Here is a 17999-nt window from a genome sequence, read left to right as displayed (position 1 = left end):
CTCTTCCCACTCTCTCCAAGCTTGCCCGTAGGCCTTCAGCGTAGTTGGCGCGACTGACCGCAACGCTAGACCCTCCAGTCCGGCCTGATCACCTGCCAGACATAACCGGGACAATGAAAACCATGCTCGTCGGCCTTGGGTGCCAACAAACAAAACCTTTCCCACTGCCCTTGCGACAATGCGTCGGCAATTCCGTTCTCCAGACCAGGCACATGCTGCGCGCGGAACCACACGTTCCTACGCAGGCATGTCAATAGCAACTGTCCCAGCACCCTCAGAACCACCAGCGACTTCGCCCTCTGGTTATTTATCGCATGCACCACGCCCAGATTGTCACATCTAAACAAGATGCTGCGATGGGCCAGCTGATCGCCCCAGACCTCCAGCGCCACCATAATGGGGAAAAGCTCAAGAAGCAAGAGGTCCTTAGTTAAACCTTCGCGATGCCATTCAGCCGGCCACGATGCCGCGCACCAAGATCCCTCCAGATAGCAACCGAATCCAGAGGCACCCGCTGCGTCGGTGAACAGCTGCAACCTAGCGCTGTCGACCGTTGGTGCCTGCCATATACACACCCCGTTGAAGTCCTCCAGGAACGAGGCCCATACGGCCAAATCCCTCTTAATCTCGGAGGACAGGCGCACGAAATGGTGTGGTCTGGCACACCCCGCAGTCGCCCTTTCTAGCTTCCGGCAGAAAACCCTGCCCATCGGGATTACCCGACAAGCAAAGTTCAACATGCCCAGCAAGGACTGCGCCAGCCGCAGCGTGACTTTACGCGACCCCTCGAACCGGCAAATAGCGTCGCGGAGCTTCACCACCTTGTCCCGAGGCAGTCGACACGATCCCGCCACCGTGTCAATTTCAATCCCCAAAAATGACAAACAGGAGACCGGTCCCTCTGTTTTATCCTCGGCCACGGGAACGCCGAAGTGGAAAAACAGAGCTCGGATGCTGAAAAGCAAGTCGCCGCACCGCGGTGAATTTGCTGGACCCACACACAGGAAATCATCGAGGTAATGGGCGACCCCGTGACCCCCTGATGAAGACTCCACGCACCAATGTAGAAATGTGCTAAACCGTTCGAAAAACGAGCATGAAACGGAACATCCCATCGGCAAACATTTGTCGATGAAATACTCCGCTCCAATCCGAAAACCCATAAAACGGAACGAGACCGGATGTAATGGCAGCAACCGAAAAACGGACTCAACATCAATCTTAGCCATGAGGGCCCCAGTCCCGTAACTGCGGACCAGCTCCAATGCCTCGTCAAACGACTGATACACCACCGAGCAATGAGCCGGCGGTATTGCGTCATTGACCGACGCCCCCGACGGGTAAGAAAGATGCTGAATGAGCCTAAAAGTGCCTGGAGTCTTCTTGGGAACCACCCACACCGGGGAGATGACCAAACCATCCACCGGGGTTGAGATAAACGGTCCCTCCATCCTGCCCAACCTGACCTCATTATCCACTTTCTCCCGCAGCACCAACGGCAAGGCTCGGGCAGACTGGAGGTTCCGCTGGGCCCGAACCGACACCTCGCTCGCAACAGGCAAGCGAAAACCAAAACGAAAACCGGAAAACAGAAATTTCGCATCCGCCCTATTTGGATACCAATCCAACCACTTGCCCATCGTATCCAACTTAATTGGCGTTGGAGCTCTGCGGAGCGCTCCCGCCCGCGCCCGGTCTTGGGTAAGTTTCTTACCACGGGCACCCTGACGACTGCCTTTAAAGCAGGAGGAGGCTGGGTGGGAACCGCCACATTGCAAGCACGAATGTCGAAAACGACACTGCTTGCCGAAGGAACAGGCCGCGTTGTTAAACGCGAAGCATTTTCCTTTTGCGGCGGCTTGCCCCCCTGCACGGACGGCCGACCTACCTGTCTTGGCCGATCCGCCGTCCACTCCCGGGGACCCGGCCGCGGCCAACGGCCCCAACGCCGCCACCACCGTGGCCAGGGCCGACGCCAGGGTTCCGGAGGGGTCTTGCCCACCCCAAAACCCGGCGTCGTCCCTCGTGGGCTCCCGAGCCGGCGTCGGCGCGCGCCGGCCGGCCCGACGCCCAACAGGCGCCACCCGGGGCCCCGACGCCCGGCGCCCAGATCGGCCTGGTGGGGAACCGGCAGCGCCCCTGACCTCCAGCGGCCCGGTCCCCCACCAATCTTGCCTCTCCTCCTGCGCCCACCCGTCAGAGCCAGCGCCGCCGTCACTCTCCTCCCCCCCGCGGGCACCCACCCCCCGCAGGCTGGAGCTACCTCCGCCCGCTGGGTGGGTCCCGCGGCGAGAGCTCATGCAGGTGTGTGCAGCCCTGTTGCCCTCCATGGCTTCCCTGCCTCTCCTCCCCGCCCGCCCCCCGCCGGACTCCGGCTGCAGGGGGGTAAGCTGGGGAGACAAGGAGACTAGCGGTGCCGCTGCGCGCACTCGTGCGCGAACGGCACAGCCTGTGGCGAGCGCTTCCCGCCAGCAAGCTCCCGGCCGCATCCCCTTGCCGATCCGCCACGCGAGGCCCCGCGACGGGCCTCGCCCGGCTAACAGCCGCCTCCCGCCCTGCCCCCCCCCCTCGCCTGGCACCTGCACTCGGCCTCGGCAAGGGGGAAGCAATTGGAGACAAGTGCTGCTCCAGCGACGGGCGCCCACCGCGGTGCGCATGCGCGCGCCCGCCCGCGGGCGTTCGACACCGATGCTTCCCCTGCCGCGCTCGGAGGTGAGGGCTGCTGCCCTTCCACCTCCGGGCGGCCTGATCGGACCTCCGGCCTACCCCGCCGCCCGCGCCCGGCCCCCAGGGGCAAGGCTGACCTGGTCCGCCGCTCCGTGTCCCCGCCCGAGCCTGCGGCGGCCCCAGGGGACGGGACGCTGTCCCCAGGGCCAGCCAGCCCGGCCTCGGGCCCAGCCCCACCGCCCGAAATGCGGTACCGAGCTGCGGTTCCTACAGAGCGGCGAGGGCGAGAGGCAGCCATGGTACAAAAAGGAGGCAATGGAAGGCAAAGAGGCTTGACAATAAGAAAATTCCACACTGACAATAAATGGGGAGATTCTGCACTGCAGCACTCACCCAAGGCAAATCTACAACAAGAGAGAGCAAAATGGCCTAGCCTTCCCTATATATATTAACCCTCCCCTTTTTCCAAAGGCTGTACTTTCCTCACAGCTAGGTCCACCCCTCACAAGATGTTTAACTCATTCCTTTCCTATGCAGTCAATTCTCTCTCCTTACTAACAATAATACTGCACTGGACTAGCTTATATATATATATATATATATATATATATAGCTCTGTAATCAATAGATATACCACTGCACAGTAAGAACTGGATGTATATCACAGGGTACTTGTACCAGAGAACCCTGACTAAATGCACTCTTTCTTAACTAACACTGTCTATTTGACATGTAGAATACTTAAGTGTCATGTAAAGTCACAGCGCTAACAACCAGGCGGCTTTACAAAGGAGGATTTGCCCAAGCAGTCTCAGGAACAGTGTAGCTGAGAGAAATGGCGCCCAAACACTGACAGGGAGTGAGGGAGAGACAGATATGCAGCTCCAGGGCGGGAACATTTACTGGAGATGGCGCTCTGGGGCTGGGGGAGAGGCTCCAGGTCCAAGCCTTATCCCCTCTGCTGGCAAAGCCACCTGGTACTGCGGGCTACACACAAAAAGGTTTTAAGAGAAAACCTGACCTGGGGACCCATGCCCTGGTGATCTAGTGGGATCGCCTGTACTGCCACAGTGTCCGCCGCCAGCGTGTGCGGCCCGCCTCGCACTGGCCGTGCCAAATCGTGATAAAGTACGGGTCCTGCGAGCAGGACCCACTCATCACCTCCCGAAGCGCGGCCACGCGATCCCGGAGAGCCCCCGTCGTGTGTGCCTGACCAGAAGAAAACCGGAGCCTCCTGCTGTAGTTACCCAGCAACCACGGCACGGGAGTGTACAGCGCCGCTGGGGAGAGATGGAGCTGCAGCTGTGAATGTCTCTAGACATGTACACACAGCTGCAGCCCTTGAAGTCTTCACTTTTCTTCTCAAAAAAGATCTTCTTAGGGCTGCCCAGAGCAGCCCCTCTGTTATGTGCCTGCTGTCTGCGCACCAACTACAAAACTGAGCTCCTGTGCAGGGAGGCGGGGTTATAGAGGAGGCGGCGCTATGCATCTTGGGAACAGTCAAAGCTTTGAGCCTGTTGGTGCCTCGGATCAAGATCCTACTCTACACCCCAATGTCTATCCTTGTGGAGCCCTGTGTACCCCGCAGCAGAAAGTGCTATAAGGCCCTATCTTTATGACTGGGAGACAAATGTGACATTCGGAATTACTGATACCCCAGTTCAGCATTCCAGATCCAACAGCAGCAAAGAACCTAAACCTCCTATGATAATGTGTGGACCGTTATTCAAAAGTAAAGCATTCAATACCTTTAATACCAAGAAATAATGACACGGAGACTTGAATTTGGCAGAAAATTGTTAGCTATTTATTGTACCCTAACCATTAGAAAAAACCTGTAAAGTAAAATTTAGTTAACATGCCGATTCAGCCGGCATATGGTGGCAGAAAAAAGAACGGCTATATTCCACTGACGATAACCTCAAAAAACATTAAAACCCAAACGATCCTAATTTACCACAAACCATACATAGGTAATAGGTGCCCGACTCAGACCTCCACGCTGACTGCCCACCCTGATGGGTGATGACGCTGCCCCCTGATGGGTGATCTAGCGGCCTTAAAAGTCAATGGAGGTGAGTGCACCTAAACCACACCAATACTGTAAACAACTGTGACTAACAAGTCAAACTACAACCTGCCGTTCTTTTCCGCCAACAAATAGCCAACGATAAAACACGCTAACAATTCAGAGCCAAGGCAGTCCGTGCCACAACTTCTACCAAATGGGGTGGGAGGGCGGGAAGGCAAACCAGCAGCAAGAGAGACCAAGCTAGGCTATACATCCCTATATATACTGATCCCTCCCCTCTCTAACATTGGCTGTACTTTTCATCACAGTTAGGTCCACCCCTCACAGGAGGTTTAACTCTCTCCATTCCTATGCTGTCATTTCGCTCTCCTTATCCTTCTCACTTCCCTGTCAGTTTATGGGAGGGTTTCGTGTAGACATACAGTACGGGCTGAGTGTAGAGCATGGGAGAAGGGAAGAAGACCCCAGCAATGGGTATTGTCTGTGAGTGTTATCTCTGTACTTGATCACGATACAGACCTCATCTACATTAGTAGTCTGTAGAAAGGTGAAGGGTATTGCAGGGTGCTGGGAGACTGAGATTTCAGGACAGTCACAAAGTGAGCACTCAGCAGTAGGCATAATAGAGACTGTTTAATGTAAAGAATTGATCAATATGTGTGCAAGGGCATCAAGAAGGGGAGGGTAAAAATGACCTGTCTCTAGACTCTGTAGGAGCCTGGGAGTGTAGGCAAGGCGTAACCAGGTCTGTGAGGCCGCAACAATGGCCACCAATGAACGTACCATTGCAAAGTGCTCCATAGGAGTGTACACCATGACAGGATGTAGTCATGCCCCCTCCAGTGGCCACACCCCCTCCAGTGTCGAACTGGGGCATGAAGGGCCCACCGGGGGAATGCAGTGGTAGGGGCCCATATTTTTGGGTGTGGCCAGTCTCCAGAGTGGGTGTGGCCAGCTAGCTCAGAGGCTTGGCTAACCATTAGAGAGAGCATGGTCTGGGCACCTTGATAAATATAGTAAATGCTGATAGTGCATGCATGATAATGTACCAGATTAATAACAGCAATGCACTATAGAAAATACACCATAGTAATGTGCAGTATAATGTAACATTTATAATGTATAATTCAAGTGCACAGTCTGAAACCTGATCCCTAGAGGAGTCCAACCCTGACCCCCTCCAATAGGTGTATCGGCTGCCATTTATGTGTAGCATCTGCAAGCTGAGCTTTCTCTCTCTTTTTTTTTTTTACTTACAAAAAGCACAAGGCACTTAAAATTTCTAATTATTATTATTTTTATTTATTTTTTGCTTTGTTTGCATAGCAACAAGAATCAAAAGTTTTTTTGGTTGTTTTTTGCTGTTTTTTTTAATACATTTCTAAAACTTCACATTCCGGTCACAACTAGGGAACAATCTTCACAGTTTTGTATCTATTACGGGAGGGCGGCCTCACTGAATGAAAAGGGCTATTATATTAGTTCCAATTCATTTTTTTTATTTTAAATTAAAGTCTGCAGAACTTTCAGTTTCGTATACCCAAGGGCCATGTTTAAAAGCAAGAGCCGTAGAGAAAACTGCAAGTCCTAATGATCAAGTGTTTTCTGACCACTTTATGTGTTGCAGGAATAATTTAATATCACTGAACATATCCTCTATATTCTGTGTCGGCCAGCTGAACCTTTACCGCTGGTGTCTTTAAATAAATAGAGCGGGGTGGAAGTTGAGCCCCAGAGATGAAGTTTCGTCTGCAGCTTCGGCTACATTTGCAGTATTTATAGTATAATTAAATAGCTACTGGGGTAATATTAAATTATACAAATCTCGCCTCGATTGATCAGGTGCATAGTTTAGCTTGTCATGCTATAATGAGACCATGCTTCTTATTAGCTGCCTGTTGTCCTTGAATTTTAAATAACCTGATATATTATATAATAAACACTTTATTCCCTCTATTTATAATCTAACAACGAAAAATATTTTCGGCGTGTTTAAAAAGTACTAAAAGAAATTTGTAACGTGCGTTTAAAGCAAACACGTTGGTCGTAAGAGGAGGTTCTAGACGTGTTTTATAGTCACTAATGGCAGAAAACATTTTGTAATGTGAACGGAACAAAGGTGGTCATTCCGAGTTGATCGCTCGCTAGCAGTTTTTAGCAGCCGTGCAAACGCATTGTCGCCGCCCACCGGTGAGTGTATTTTCGCTTTGCAGAAGTGCGAACGCCTGTGCAGCAGAGCGCCTGCAAAAACATTTGTGCAAAACAAGACCAGCCCTGAACTTACTCTTCGTGTGCGTTGATTCTAATGTTGGAGGTTTGGCTTTTTACGCCACACACCCGCACAGCGTTCGTCCAGCCACGCCTGGGTTTTCCCTGGCACGCCTGCGTTTTTCTAAGCACTCCCTGAAAACGGTCACTTGACACCCAGAAACGCCCCTTTCCTGTCAATCTTCTTGCAGCTGCCAGTGCGAATGAAAACGTCGCTAGAACCTGTGCAAAACCACAAAGGCCTTTGTACCCGTATGCAGCGCGTGCGCATTGCGGTGCATACGCATGCGCAGAAATGTCGATTTTTAGCCTGATCGTTGCGCTGCGAACAACGGCAGCTAGCGATCAACTCGGTATGACCCCCAAAATGCGTATGTTTGCTCGTACGTTGAATTTTCTCTCTATGCGTACGCTTGGTTTCTTCACCATCACAATCCCAGTGCGCAGTTGTCTGTAGACAGACGTATTTACACTTTTACACAGATCTGCATACCTCGCAGTTCCACCGACCTGCCCTCTGTAAACTTAATCTGCGTGTGAACTAGTGATGTGCACCGGAAATTTTTCGGGTTTTGTGTTTTGGTTTTGGGTTCGGTTCAGCGGCCGTGTTTTGAATTCGGACGCGTTTTGGCAAAACCTTACCGAATTTTTTTTGTCGGATTCGGGTGTGTTTTGGATTCGGATGTTTTTTTCAAAAAACCCTCAAAAACAGCTTAAATAGTTAAATCATAGAATTTGGGGGTCATTTTGATCCCATAGTATTATTAACCTCAATAACCATAATTTCCACTCATTTTCAGTCTATTCTGAACACCTCACACCTCACAATATTATTTTTAGTCCTAAAATTTGCACCGAGGTCGCTGGATGGCTAAGCTAAGCGACCCAAGTGGCCGACACAAACACCTGGCCCATCTAGGAGTGGCACTGCAGTATCAGGCAGGATGGCACATCCAAAAAATTGTCCCCAAACAGCACATGATGCAAAGAAAAAAAAGAGGCGCACCAAGGTCGCTGTGTGACTAAGCTAAGCGACACAAGTGGCCGACACAAACACCTGGCCCATCTAGGAGTGGCACTGCAGTGTCAGACAGGATGGCACTTCAAAAAAATAGTCCCCAAACAGCACATGATGCAAAGAAAAAAAGAGGCGCAATGAGGTAGCTGTGTGACTAAGCTAAGCGACCCAAGTGGCCGACACAAACACCTGGCCCATCTAGGAGTGGCACTGCAGTGTCAGACAGGATGGCACTTCAAAAAAATAGTCCCCAAACAGCACATGATGCAAAGAAAAAAAGAGGCGCACCAAGGTCGCTGTGTGACTAAGCTAAGCGACACAAGTGGCCGACACAAACACCTGGCCCATCTAGGAGTGGCACTGCAGTGTCAATCAAGACAGGATGGCCCTTCCAAAAAATTGTCCCCAAACAGCACATGATGCAAAGAAAAAAAGAGGCGCACCAAGGTGGCTGTGTGACTAAGCTAAGCGACACAAGTGGCCGACACAAACACCTGGCCCATCTAGGAGTGGCACTGCAGTGTCAATCAAGACAGGATGGCCCTTCCAAAAAATACTCCCCAAACAGCACATGATGCAAAGAAAAAAAGAGGCGCACCAAGGTCGCTGTGTGACTAAGCTAAGCGACACAAGTGGCCGACACAAACACCTGGCCCATCTAGGAGTGGCACTGCAGTGTCAATCAAGACAGGATGGCCCTTCCAAAAAATACTCCCCAAACAGCACATGATGCAAAGAAAAAAAGAGGCGCACCAAGGTCGCTGTGTGACTAAGCTAAGCGACCCAAGTGGCCGACACAAACACCTGGCCCATCTAGGAGTGGCACTGCAGTGTCAATCAAGACAGGATGGCCCTTCAAAAAAATACTCCCCAAACAGCACATGATGCAAAGAAAAAAAGAGGCGCACCAAGGTGGCTGTGTGACTAAGCTAAGCGACACAAGTGGCCGACACAAACACCTGGCCCATCTAGGAGTGGCACTGCAGTGTCAATCAAGACAGGATGGCCCTTCCAAAAAATACTCCCCAAACAGCACATGATGCAAAGAAATAAAGAGGCGCACCAAGGTCGCTGTGTGACTAAGCTAAGCGACACAAGTGGCCGACACAAACACCTGGCCCATCTAGGAGTGGCACTGCAGTGTCAGGCAGGATGGCCCTTCAAAAAAATTGTCCCCAAACAGCACATGATGCAAAGAAAAATGAAAGAAAAAAGAGGTGCAAGATGGAATTGTCCTTGGGCCCTCCCACCCACCCTTATGTTGTATAAACAGGACATGCACACTTTAACGAACCCATAATTTCAGCGACAGGGTCTGTCACACGACTGTGACTGAAATGACTGGTTGGTTTGGGCCCCCACCAAAAAAGAAGCAATCAATCTCTCCTTGCACAAACTGGCTCTACAGAGGCAAGATGTCCACCTCATCATCATCCTCCGATTCCTCACCCCTTTCACTGTGTACATCCCCCTCCTCACAGATTATTAATTCGTCCCCACTGGAATCCACCATCTCAGGTCCCCGTGTACTTTCTGGAGGCAATTGCTTCTGGTGAATGTCTCCACGGAGGAATTGATTATAATTCATTTTAATGAACATCATCTTCTCCACATTTTCTGGAAGTAAGGTGAGCGGCTGCACTAAACACTCTTTCGGAGTACACACTGGAGGGAGGGCAACTTAGGTAGAATAAAGCCAGTTTCTGCAAGGGCCTCCAAATTGCCTTTTTCCTGCCAGTATACGTACGGACTGTCTGACGTGCCTACTTGGATGCGGTCACTCCTATAATCCTCCACCATTCTTTCAATGGTGAGAGAATCAAATGCAGTGACAGTAGACGACATGTCAGTAAGCGTTGCCAGGTCCTTCAGTCCGGACCAGATGTCAGCACTCGCTCCAGACTGCCCTGCATCACCGCCAGCGGGTGGGCTTGGAATTCTTAGCCTTTTCCTCGCACCCCCAGTTGCGGGAGAATGTGAAGGAGGAGATGGTGACGGGTCACGTTCCGCTTGACTTGACAATTTTCTCACCAGCAGGTCTTTGAACCTCTGCAGACTTGTGTCTGCCGGAAAGAGAGATGCAACGTAGGTTTTAAATCTAGGATCGAGCACGGTGGCCAAAATGTAGTGCTCTGATTTCAACAGATTGACCACCCGTGAATCCTGGTTAAGCGAATTAAGGGCTCCATCCACAAGTCCCACATGCCTAGCGGAATCGCTCTGTTTTAGCTCCTCCTTCAATGTCTCCAGCTTCTTCTGCAAAAGCCTGATGAGGGGAATGACCTGACTCAGGCTGGCAGTGTCTGAACTGACTTCACGTGTGGCAAGTTCAAAGGGTTGCAGAACCTTGCACAACGTTGAAATCATTCTCCACTGCGCTTGAGTCAGGTGCATTCCACCTCCTTTGCCTATGTCGTGGCCAGATGTATAGGCTGAATGGCCTTTTGCTGCTCCTCCATCCTCTGAAGCATATAGAGGGTTGAATTCCACCTCGTTACCACCTCTTGCTTCAGATGATGGCAGGGCAGGTTCAGGAATGTTTGGTGGTGCTCCAGTCTTCGGTACGCGGTGCCTGAATGCCGAAAGTGGCCCGCAATTCTTCGGGCCACCGACAGCATCTCTTGCACGCCCCTGTCGTTTTTTAAATAATTCTGCACCACCAAATTCAAGGTATGTGCAAAACATGGGACGTGATGGAATTTGCCCAGATGTAATGCACGCACAATATTGCTGGCGTTGTCCGATGTCACAAATCCCCAGGAGAGTCCAATTGGGGTAAGCCATTCTGCGATTATCTTCCTCAGTTGCCGTAAGAGGTTTTCAGCTGTGTGGCTATTCTGGAAAGCGGTGATACAAAGCGTAGCCTGCCTAGGAACGAGTTGGCGTTTGCGAGATGCTGCTACTGGTGCCGCCGCTGCTGTTCTTGCTGCGGGAGGCAATACATCTACCCAGTGGGCTGTCACAGTCATATAGTCCTGAGTCTGCCCTGCTCCACTTGTCCACATGTCCGTGGTTAAGTGGACATTGGGTACAACTGCATTTTTTAGGACACTGGTGACTCTTTTTCTGAGGTCTGTGTACATTTTCGGTATCGCCTGCCTAGAGAAATGGAACCTAGATGGTATTTGGTACCGTGGACACAGTACCTCAATCAAGTCTCTAGTTGGCTCTGAATTAACGATGGATACCAAAACCACGTTTCTCACCGCCCAGGCTGCCAAGGCCTCAGTTATCCGCTTTGCAGCAGGATGACTGCTGTGATATTTCATCTTCCTCGCAAAGGACTGTTGGACAGTCAATTGCTTACTGGAAGTAGTATAAGTGGTCTTCCGACTTCCCCTCTGGGATGACGATCGACTCCCAGCAGCAACAACAGCAGCGCCAGCAGCAGTAGGCGTTACACTCAAGGATGCATCGGAGGAATCCCAGGCAGGAGAGGACTCGTCATACTTGCCAGTGACATGGCCTGCAGGACTATTGGCTTTCCTGGGTAAGGAGGAAATTGACACTGAGGGAGTTGGTGGTGTGGTTTGCAGGAGCTTGGTTACAAGAGGAAGGGATTTAGTGGTCAGTGGACTGCTTCCGCTGTCACCCAAAGTTTTTGAACTTGTCACTGACTTATGATGAATGCGCTGCAGGTGACGTATAAGGGAGGATGTTCCGAGGTGGTTAACGTCCTTACCCCTACTTATTACAGCTTGACAAAGGCAACACACGGCTTGACACCTGTTGTCCGCATTTGTGTTGAAATAATTCCACACCGAAGAGCTGATTTTTTTAGTATTTTGACCAGGCATGTCAATGGCCATATTCCTCCCACGGACAACAGGTGTCTCCCCGGGTGCCTGACTTAAACAAACCACCTCACCATCAGAATCCTCCTTGTCAATTTCCTCCCCAGCGCCAGCAACACCCATATCCTCATCCTGGTGTACTTCAACAGTGACATCTTCAATTTGACTATCAGGAACTGGACTGCGGGTGCTCCTTCCAGCACTTGCAGGGGGCGTGCAAATGGTGGAAGGCGCAAGCTCTTCCCGTCCAGTGTTGGGAAGGTCAGGCATCGCAACCGACACAATTGGACTCTCCTTGGGTATTTGTGATTTTGAAGAACGCACAGTTCTTTGCTGTGCTTTTGCCAGCTTAAGTCTTTTCTTTTTTCTAGCGAGAGGATGAGTGCTTCCATCCTCATTTGAAGCTGAACCACTAGCCATGAACATAGGCCAGGGCCTCAGCCGTTCCTTGCCACTCCGTGTCGTAAATGGCATATTGGCAAGTTTACGCTTCTCCTCAGACGCTTTTAATTTTGATTTTTGGGTCATTTTACTGAACTTTTGTGTTTTGGATTTTACATGCTCTCTACTATGACATTGGGCATCGGCCTTGGCAGACGACGTTGATGGCATTTCATCGTCTCTGCCATGACTAGTGGCAGCAGCTTCAGCACGAGGTGGAAGTGGATCTTGATCTTTCCCTTTAACCTCCACATTTTTGTTCTCCATTTTTTAATGTGTGGAATTATATGCCAGTATCAATAGCAATGGCCTACTACTATATTTACTGCGCACAACTAAAATGCACCACAGGTATAGAATGTAGATGGATAGTATACTTAATGGATGACGAGTGATGACACAGAGGTAGGTACACAGCAGTGGCTTACCGTACTGCTATATACAGTATACTGGACCTGGTGGACACTGTCAGCAAACTGCTAAACTAGTCTAAAAAAAAGGCACCACAGGTATACAATGTAGATGGATGGATAGTATACTTAATGGATGACGAGTGACGACACAGAGGTAGGTACAGCAGTGGCCTACCGTACTGCTATATACAGTATACTGGACCTGGTGGACACTGTCAGCAAACTGCTAAACTAGTCTAAAAAAAAGGCACCACAGGTATACAATGTAGATGGATGGATAGTATACTTAATGGATGACGAGTGACGACACAGAGGTATAGGTACACAGCAGTGGCCTACCGTACTGCTATATACAGTATACTGGACCTGGTGGACACTGTCAGCAAACTGCTAAACTAGTCTAAAAAAAAGGCACCACAGGTATACAATGTAGATGGATTAATAGTATACTTAATGGATGACGAGTGACGACACAGAGGTAGGTACACAGCAATGGCCTACCATACTGCTATATACAGTATACTGGACCTGGTGGACACTGTCAGCAAACTGCTAAACTAGTCTAAAAAAAAGGCACCACAGGTATACAATGTAGATGGATGGATAGTATACTTAATGGATGACGAGTGACGACACAGAGGTAGGTACACAGCAGTGGCCTACCGTACTGCTATATACAGTATACTGGACCTGGTGGACACTGTCAGCAAACTGCTAAACTAGTCTAAAAAAAAAGGCACCACAGGTATACAATGTAGATGGATGGATAGTATACTTAATGGATGACGAGTGACGACACAGAGGTATAGGTACACAGCAGTGGCCTACCGTACTGCTATATACAGTATACTGGACCTGGTGGACACTGTCAGCAAACTGCTAAACTAGTCTAAAAAAAAGGCACCACAGGTATACAATGTAGATGGATGGATAGTATACTTAATGGATGACGAGTGACGACACAGAGGTAGGTACACAGCAGTGGCCTACCGTACTGCTATATACAGTATACTGGACCTGGTGGACACTGTCAGCAAACTGCTAAACTAGTCTAAAAAAAAGGCACCACAGGTATACAATGTAGATGGATGGATAGTATACTTAATGGATGATGAGTGACGACACAGAGGTATAGGTACACAGCCGTGGCCTACCGTACTGCTATATACAGTATACTGGACCTGGTGGACACTGTCAGCAAACTGCTAAACTAGTCTAAAAAAAAGGCACCACAGGTATACAATGTAGATGGATGGATAGTATACTTAATGGATGACGAGTGACGACACAGAGGTATAGGTACACAGCAGTGGCCTACCGTACTGCTATATACAGTATACTGGACCTGGTGGACACTGTCAGCAAACTGCTAAAAAAAGGCACCACAGGTATACAATGTAGATGGATGGATAGTATGCTTAATGGATGACGAGTTACGACACAGAGGTAGGTACACAGCAGTGGCCTACCGTACTGCTATATACAGTATACTGGACCTGGTGGACACTGTCAGCAAACTGCTAAACTAAAATGCACCACAGGTATAGGAATGTAGATGGATAGTATACTTAATGGATGACGACACAGAGGTAGGTACAGCAGTGCACTCTGCACTGTACTCCTCCTATATAATATTAATTATACTGGTGGTCCCCAGTCCCCACAATAAAGCAGCACACTGTGAGCACAGATATGGAGTGTTTTTCAGGCAGACAAACGTATACTGGTGGTCACTGTCAGCAAAACTCTGCACTGTACTCCTGCTATAGCTGCTCCCCAGTCCTCAAAATTTAGCAGTGTGAGCACTCAGCACAGATATATCATGCAGCACACTGAGCACAGATATGGTATGGAGCGTTTTTTTCAGGCAGAGAACGGATAAAAACTAAACTCTGCACTGTACTCCTCCTAACAGCTGCTCCCCAATCCTCCCCACAATTATAGTAATAAACAAGCAATCAAATCAACTGTCTTCTACTAAACGGAGAGGACGCCAGCCACGTCCTCTCCCTATCATCTCCAATGCACGTGTGAAAATGGCAGCGACGCGCGGCTGCTTATAGAATCCGAATCTCGCGAGAATCCGACAGCGGGATGATGACGTTCGGGCGCGCTCGGGTTAACCGAGCCATACGGGAGAATCCGAGTATGGCTCGGACCCGTGTAAAAAAGGTAAAGCTCGGGGGGGTTCGGTTTCTCGGAAACCGAACCCGCTCATCACTAGTGTGAACACCCCGTTTCAAGTCAGTTACTCCCCTCCATTTGCAACTGGAGATGCATAATACTCTGCATCGCCCAAAGTTGCATATGCTTTGTCGCGGAGCATACGCTGATGGAAAACACACAAGACATGCCCTGCAAATAAATATATAGATTTATTTATAGTTTTCTTTCTCTTACGCTTTGGGCATGCCCAATTACAGTTAGGGTACATTGCTATTGGGGCCCCACAACAAACAATGACATCATCATGACATCACGGGTTATCTGGCATAACCCCATCCATCAATGCGGATAAGCTTCACACTTTGAAATCCGGCACACTGCATTCACTTTGAACACAGTTTGCTAGGAATTGGTGTAGCAGGCAATTTATATTTATTATTATTATTATTATCCTTTATTTATATGGCGCCACAAAGGTTCCTCAATGCCTACAAAGTACAGAAACAGTATAAACAAAACAAGAAAAAAGGAAACTAACAGTACAAACCATTACAGAACGTGGGCTACAAGGTTTACAAACATTATTACTGCATCCACAGTCATAATACACGCAGGGCCGGTTCTTGCCCTTCTGGCGCCCCAGGCAAAACGATAGGGGCATGGCTTCATACGGGGGCGTGGTCAGTTACGCCCCCGTTTGTGCCCCCTGTAGCGCCGCTGAAAGAGAAAAAAAAAAAGTATACTTACTATCCCCGCTCCTGATTGCAGACCTCCGCCGGCGCCGCTCCTCTCCACGGATCAGCATAGATACTAGAGGTCAATTATGACCCCTAGCGTCTGTGCCACAATGCTGTGTGGTGTGCAATGATGTCATCGCGCACCGCACAGCAAAGGTCCCCTCCACGAAGGGATACTAGACGCGTAGCGTATGGTTCCCTTCACAGCGGGGGGCACAGCGGCGGGGGGCACAGTAGCGGATCTTGGCATGGTGCGACGCCCTCCGGATGGCGCCGGCGCCCTCCAGAAAGGCGGCGTCCCGGGCAAAAGTCCTGCTTGCCCGTGGCAAGAACCGCTACTGAATACACGAATAAGCAGTGCTGGTTGTATCTAAAGGTTTGGTGACACTGCAGTGGGAAGGAGATGATGGCATACGTGAGGGAATAAAAAGCACAATGGGGAAGTGGGGCCGTGCTCGTGAGAGCTTACAATCTAATTACGTGCCTTCCACTATAGGTAATGCTTAGACTGTCAGTGACATCCTGGGTCCAAAGATATTGGCATGCCAGTGACCACACCGTACTAAAATGAGGCCACATCCGAGACGTGCATCCATTGGCATTTTTTATTTTTATTATTTATTTCTTTATTAGCAGGTTTTTATATAGCGCAGCATATTCCATTGAGCTTTACAATTAGAACAACAGTTATAGAACAAAACTGGGCAAATTGGCACGATGTGGTTGTTAAGTGGTTAAATACAGCAATGGGCTTGGCCTATGAGTGAGCCAGAGCATGCAAAACAGTTCAGAATACGCCACATGTCCAAAGCAAACTCCATTTGCAGGTAGATGGTTAAGCAAATGAAGGCGTTTGCCATTATATATAAGGCACGGAGAGGCGCCGACCCGCTATGATCCGGCCAATAACTTCTATTTTCAAATTTCTTACATTTGCCTCAAGCCTAGGACACCAGATGTTCCGTGTTCTATTTTTAAATGTGCCTCTGGATAATGTCAAATGTTTCAAGCCTTGTGATGATATGGGAACAGTTACATATATGTGTGTGAATACAGCAAGAAGCTTTTTCACATTGGATTAAATAGAGCTTTCACTGGGATGGCAGCCATTTTGTGATCTGGATCAATATATTCACATGAATGCATCTTACCCATTCATCAGGAACCAGAGACATTTCTGAGGCAAAAAATGCTTTAAATGTACTTAGAATTAATTAATTTGCTGCACTGTACTGAATATTGATCATTATTCTGCAATGAAACTCCCGTCACACATTTTCTTGTGTCCTCCATCTTGCACTGTATGTTACTATGTGGTTGATGTATTAAGAAGTGAAAAGAGTGGAAAACTGGACCAGTGGAGAAGATGCCCATAGCAACCAGTCAGAATCTACTGTACTTATCATTTTATAGACTGTACTTGATAAATGCTTCTTCAGTGCTGATTGGTTGCCGTGGACAACCTCTCCGCTGATCCACTTCTCAACACTTTTCATTGCTTACTACATCAACCCCTGAGTTTTTGACGATCGCAATGTTTGTAACTGCATATGTTGACTAGAGATGAGCGGGTTCGGTTTCTCTGAATCCGAACCCGCCCGAACTTCATGGTTTTTTTCACAGGTCCGAGCAGACTCGGATCCTCCCGCCTTGCTCGGTTAACCCGAGCGCGCCCGAACGTCATCATGACGCTGTCGGATTCTCGCGAGACTCGGATTCTATATAAGGAGCCGCGCGTCGCCGCCATTTTCACACGTGCATTGAGATTGATAGGGAGAGGACGTGGCTGGCGTCCTCTCCATTTAGATTAGAAGAGAGAGAGAGAGAGAGAGATTGACCTGATTTACTGGAGCTTAGGAGTACTGTAGAAGTGTAGAGAGTGCAGAGTTTACTAGTGACTGACCACAGTGACCACCAGACAGTGCAGTTTTGTTTTATTTAATATATCCGTTCTCTGCCTGAAAAAAACGATACACACAGTGACTCAGTCACATACCATATCTGTGTGCACTGCTCAGCCCAGTGTGCTGCATCATCTATGTATATATATCTGACTGTGCTCAGCTCACACAGCTTATAATTGTGGGGGAGACTGGGGAGCACTGCAGTGCCAGTTATAGGTTATAGCAGGAGCCAGGAGTACATATTATATTAAAATTAAACAGTGCACACTTTTGCTGCAGGAGTGCCACTGCCAGTGTGACTGACCAGTGACCTGACCACACTGACCACCAGTATAGTTAGTAGTATACTATATTGTGATTGCCTGAAAAAGTTAAACACTCGTCGTGTGACTTCACTTGTGTGGTGTTTTTTTTTTATTCTATAAAAAACTCATTCTGCTGACAAACAGTGTCCAGCAGGTCCGTCATTATATAATATATACCTGTCCGGCTGCAGTAGTGATATATATATATTTTTTATATCATTATTTATCATCCAGTCGCAGCAGACACAGTACGG

The sequence above is a fragment of the Pseudophryne corroboree genome, chromosome 9 (genome assembly GCF_028390025.1).
Source record: "Pseudophryne corroboree isolate aPseCor3 chromosome 9, aPseCor3.hap2, whole genome shotgun sequence".
Taxonomy (NCBI): Eukaryota; Metazoa; Chordata; class Amphibia; order Anura; family Myobatrachidae; genus Pseudophryne; species Pseudophryne corroboree.
This window is presented reverse-complemented; position numbering follows the sequence as displayed.